Raw genomic sequence first — 6,029 nt, 5'->3', positions numbered from 1 at the left:
GTTACAGAACTTTAACTATGTGGATTCATACAGTATGTGCTCTTTTGCATCTGGCTTCTTTCACTCGGCATAATGGTCTTGAGATTCACCCATGTTCATTCCTTTTGATCGCTGAGCAGTATTCTTTTGCATGAATAGGCCAGAGTTTCTTTATTCTTTTGTTGATGGACTGGACTGTTTCCAGTTTAGAGATATAATGAATAAAGCTTTTTAAGAGCTTATGTTTTATTATAACAAAAGCAAAATGTCATGAGCTTGAAGCCTTGATAAAAATCTCCCACTAAGCCTAATATCCTTTTGGATAGAAAAATAAACAAATCAATAAGTTCTACCCTTTGTGGAGAGCTTATAATGTGTCAGGCTGTCTGCTGAGAGTTTTCCTTCCATGAATCATTCCATTTAATCCTCACACCCCCATTTTCCAGATGAGTAAACAAAGGTTTACAGCAGGACACTGACTTGCCCAAAATCTAATAGTCTGTGTGTGGCAGACCCTATTTTGCCTTTTGAGAAGTGCTGTGAGCTTCAATAGTGATCCCAAGGCCAAGAAAAGACGAGTGTGGTGTTTTGCTTTCTCACTTATCACACTTTATTATGATACTGATGTCATTTTTATTTGCCCTCTGTGATGAGCATTAATTATATTATGGGAAAGGGGAGAGCCAAGGATTGCAACTTTAGAAATAAAGACCATTCCCTTACTAAGAAATCTTTGGAGACAGCAAGGAGCTTAAAAAAAATTAATGGTATATTAAAAACTTTCTATTACAAAATGTTAGAAAATAATAAGGACACAAAAGATAAGTGCCTGATCAGCCTGTTGTCCAAATGTAAAAGTAGATATGACCAAATTGGAAAGTTTTGGCAGAAAGCTTATAGAGGAAGGAAGGAAAGATTTATGACTAGTGTTTATCTAGTGTACACGAAGTGCCAGGAAAGCCCCCTGCTGGATAACTTACATATGTTTAACTCATTCCAGCTTCCCAGCAGCCTCAGTAGTCCTTCTTCCCTTCTTTTTTAGGAATGGAACTCCTGGCTTTTAGCTAAACTTGTGGTCTCCCAGAAAAAAGATTTCTTGCAGCTTCCTTGAAGGCTGGGTTTGGCATGTGACTGAATTTGACCAATGGGATGTCAACTGAAGGGTTGTGTACAACTTCCAGGGAGTGACCTTAAAGGGGCTTGTGCCTTTCTTTGCCCCTTCCGCCTTCTGGATGAATGAAAGCAGAAGCAGTGGCTGGAGCTAGAGCAGCTATTTAGGACTATGAGATGGAAGAAATTTGGTGACAACAGCAGAACAAAAATACAGAAATCCTGACTTGATGACCACGGAGCCGCCATACAAACTCTGGACTGTAATTTCCAGAGATTGCTTATGTGAGAAAGAAATATACTCGCGTTAGGCTACTGTTACTCTGTGTTTTCTGTCAGTTCTGATACAGGAGGCATTGTCATCCCATTTTACAGGCGAAGAGACGGAGTCTCAAATTTCCACAGCTGGTGTGCACTTTAGTTCCTCAAGGACAGTAATGCCCTACCCTTGAGGTTGGTTGATTCACTCAACTCCCAAAGCTGATAATGTTGAGGTGCCAAAAAAAGTGTCCCCTTCAGGTTTCACTCACTGGAGCCATGTCATGTGACCACAGATACGGAAACATGCCACTAAAGGTTAGCCCTGGAGGGACTTTAAGTCAGCTTTCAAAGAACAACAGATCTGGTTTCATGACTCTGGGAAAATTACCATCCAAGCCTGTTTCTTCTTCTCTAAAATAGGAAGGATAGTAAAAGTACCTGCGACTGAGTTGTTGGGAGGACCGAGCAAGAGGATGCACAGTGCCTGGCCCTGACCAAATGAACAGTAAGTGGGAGTTTTTATTATTAGTCCCTGGGCTGGGCTGGAATCAGACCCCCTGGTTATTTCTTTTTCCATATCTTTCTTTCTTCCATTTTGGAGCTTCTCCCCTCCAGCCCCTGTTCCCAAACAAGATTAAACAAATGTATCTTTTCTCCTTGCAGACTGTGCCCCGCAGGCCACCCTCAGCTCTGTCCACACAAGTCCCTCCTATGATCAGCTGCACCCTAGGCTGAGCTGGAAAACAAAACATGCCCTGCATGGTTGCCACACCCTAGCCATGGGCCTCAGTTTTCAAGCACCAGGCAGTTTTAGCAAGAAAACTGTTGTTCCTAAAATCAGGACCGCATTTCTTATATTTCCACTGCTGATTCTCAAAAAATGTTGGCACAAACAAACCCAAACCACGAGGCAGCAAAATTAGTCTCAAAGCCCTCCTGTAAGTTAAACGCCCACTGAAAGGTACCTGCAGAATCCATATCCAGGTCCCTGTGGGGCCGTCTTCTGGGGGTCTGCTTTGAGCTTTGAGCAGAGGAGGCTCAAGCACAATGCATCTGTCTGGGTGTGACTCTACAGCCTCTACTGTCTGTCAAATGAATCCTTCTTATATGGTAATGAATACTGTACAGATTAATGCAGTGGATCCCCACCCATAGACCAGGAGGCTCTTTGGGGGAGACAGAGATGATCTTCAAATCCATCGATAAGCTTATTGTCCATGGACCAATCTCTTCTGTGTCTCCCACAGGGTTCTACCACTATATTTCAAATATATATGTATATATATGTGTGTGTGTGTATATATATATAGTCATTGTGATGAATAAAATACTTATTAAAAAGAATTATGTAAGATTAGATAATCAATAGACATGAAATACACACCTACTATCATGCTAGGGTTAACCAACTCCTAGCTTAATGCCATTCAACAAGAACTTCCTAGAAATAGTTCCATAGCTAGTGACCTTCATGGTGGAGCTTCAGACAAAAAAAACAAGTCAGGGAATGAATACTTGGAGGCCACCAGAGCATTTGGCCACCTTCAAACCACGCTGAGATGGAAGCTCAGCTTGCATGCAGTCCAGCTGAGAACTGGACTAAGAACTGAGAAACAACAAACCAAAGCCTTGTGCCCAGAGAGCACAGCATGACCACCTCCTCCACTACCCTAGTGTGGGAAGGAGTGTCAGGACCCACGTGCGTCAAGCACCCAGTGCTCAGCAATCACAACCACAGGCGGCAGGAAGATAAGGCAGAAAGGGTGAGGGAAGTAGCAGTGGGAATGTGTGTGGGCAGGAAAGCTACTAACCCTCTCGTTTCAGCTACAGTTATCTAACTGCAAGCAACAGAAATCCACTCTGGGCAACCTAAGTCAGAAAGGAAGATAAACTGAAGAACCAGAACTCAGAAAGTGAAGAGGGAAGATTGTGGTAGAAGATACTTTGGGGGAGAGATGAATATTTTTCAAACATTTTCTATCTGCCTGTTACTCAATCAAGATTGGGTGCTTTGGGAAGAGGGTATGACTGGCCAGGAGAGAGCAGGATACCATGACTAGTGGCTTCCTGGCATCTGTTCACCAACACAGGGGAAGAAAGCACGTCCCTCAAAGAAAGCCAGGATCCTGGCACCAGAAAAAGGGGGAAGGATGCTAAGCATGGAGCGGACAGAGATGTCTCTTCTCTCTCTGGGACTGCATCTTTTCATCTGTAAAATGGGAACAACTGTTGGCTACATTGTGAAAATGTAATGAGATAACACAGAGCACAGTGTGGCTTATGGGAAGTGCCTAATATGTAATAATTTCAAATAATTTTAGCTAAATAATTTTAGCTTACCATCTTAATTTTTGATTCAGCTCTATCTGAATTTTTTCTCCAGAGAATGAAGATACTGTCATTACCTCTGCAAAGAATGCATCCTAGCACGGATCAAAGATCTTGCAAGTCCAACCACACCATTTTACAGTTCTGAACCTCGACTTAGAGAAAGCACTGGATCATTACACATTTGACACTTCCCTTCCCTCTAAGGTAATAAAAAATAAGCCTAGTTTTGCATAAGTCCTTTTCTGTAGGCTGGGGCTCTGAAGGAAGTGAACCCCATGGCCAATCCATCTGAAGTCAAGGTTAATAGGGCTATTATACTAAAGATGTGGTATTAAAGATCTCCCTCTGGCACCGCGTTCTTTATGATGCATGGCCAATTGCCCACTGAGGAAGGTATTGCAACTGGAGCAACTGTATTCCAAAAGCATATCATTTTGTTTTTATTCCCACTGACAAGCACATACTCTTTTCTTTAAACAACAACAAAAAAGTGACTATTGGTCAAAGTTACATTTTGCCCGCACATTTTTCAACTTTTGAGATTGTATATTCCAGGCTGGATATGGGCACTAACCAGGCGCTTCCCGATGGATGGGCTTGGCTGTTTTCTCCATGGTTTCTTGGCTCGAATTTTTGCCAACTTACATACTTTTGCTTAGTTTTGACATCTTCTTTCCATCAAACCAGATGTTTCTGTTTCTTTGCAATGTTAGTTTTTCCCCATTAAAGCATGAAATTTGACCAATTATTTACTGATAGAGTTATTGAAAGATGAAGCTATGGCAAGTTACAAGTTTCAAAATCCATCTCTGGTTAGTTTGAAATAATTGACTATATGATATGGTAGATATCAATTATACGATAGACCTTTCAGGGTTTTTTTTAAATGTTAAAAATAAAGTGATAACACTGGCCTTAGCATATTAATGATTTTGGTTTTCATCCTAAGAACAACGGGAAGACATTAATCTTTGGTAGAGGATAAAGTGACCAGATTTGTGTTTCAACAGATCTCTGTAGCTATTGAAAATGGATTGGAGAAGATGAGTGGGAGTGAGAAGAGTGTAACAGAATCAGATAAAAACCTGTCATGTTACTACAAGCAGGAGATGAGGCAGCCTGGACCAAGATGGTGGCAAAGAGAAGAAAATTGTTTGAGAGAATTGATTAAAGTAGATGGTTAGCACAGATAGAGTTGAATCAAAATTTAAGATGGTAAGCTAAATAATTTTACACACAAAAAGGTAGAATTGCATTCATAATTAATCTCTCCTTCAGACTGAATATTACAGCCAAAATATAGCCATTGGTGTTGCAATCACTTCCTTTGGGTTTGTATCCAAGGTCAAGAATGTCAGCATCCAAAGACCCAAATTCTTAATGTTTTTAGTTGATAAAGTTTATTCAAGGTAGACAGCCTGTGTTGAATAACTTAGGCTTCCACAAATTTCAAGAAAAATCCATTCTGCCTCTTCTCCGCCACAGACACACTTTAGTTGAACATTAAGCATATTTATTAAAGAAACATTCTCCTTGTACATTTTCTCCCAAGATGGATGGTGTTCTTATTCAGAGTTATAAGTGTCAGAATAAAGAATTCCCATGCGGTTGAATAGTATGATGTTACAGTAAAGTGAGATAAACATTCTCAGAAATGTGCTTGTGACTTAAAAACAAAACAAAACAAAACAAACAAACAAAAAAACAACAAACCACTTTCCGTACAGGAATTATACTTTGGGGAAAGAAACTTTTCTTTATAATTTTTACAGCTGCACACAGATAAAGTCTATGAAAAAGGCACAACACATCAATTATGAAAACATGGCTACACTTTAAGAGAACCCAGACTTTTTCCAGATCCATCTTAAATCTCAGGAATTCCAGATCAAGACAGGCATGAATGCTCTTGTTGCTAAAATCACTCTGATTTCCTTCTTGTTAAACACTCACTCAGCAACATTATAGATTAGCACCAAAAAATTGTAGGTGAAAAACTGTTTGGAAAAGGACACCTTATTAGCCAGGCTATTTACAAGTAAAAGCCGATTCTGATTCTCCTGAATGAAAAGAAGAGTAATTGGAGGACATCTGGGGCTTACTAACTTGATTTTAGGCTAGAGGGGCAGTCGCAGAACCAGGGAGGTCCTGAAAAGGGCCATGTCACAGTAACTACTCAATCCGAGCTTCTCTTCAGTCTGAGATGTACCATGGCCACTGCTTGCCCCATGTTTCCAGGATTCGGAGTCTTCAGGGAAAGTTGGGTGCAAACAGTAGAGTCCTCTTCCCTGGCTGTGTTCCCACCTCCCAACGCCCCACATAATGGAAAATCCCCAAGAGGAGGCAGT

At 40.8% G+C, this 6,029-nt stretch overlaps 1 long non-coding RNA gene across 1 annotated transcript; it reads left to right on the top strand.

Annotated features, from left to right (window-relative positions):
* Window positions 1–1,200: 1,200 nt before the first annotated feature.
* Window positions 1,201–5,742, top strand: LOC104673185. The gene is made up of 3 exons (XR_749484.2): window positions 1,201–1,374; window positions 3,734–3,885; window positions 4,692–5,742. It is a non-coding gene; the product is annotated as an uncharacterized LOC104673185 (long non-coding RNA).
* Window positions 5,743–6,029: the final 287 nt, after the last annotated feature.

Source organism: Rhinopithecus roxellana, chromosome 1 (genome assembly GCF_007565055.1).
Source record: "Rhinopithecus roxellana isolate Shanxi Qingling chromosome 1, ASM756505v1, whole genome shotgun sequence".
Classification (NCBI taxonomy): Eukaryota; Metazoa; Chordata; class Mammalia; order Primates; family Cercopithecidae; genus Rhinopithecus; species Rhinopithecus roxellana.
Note: the sequence above shows the minus strand (reverse complement) of the source record. Positions and strands in the feature narration are given on the sequence as shown.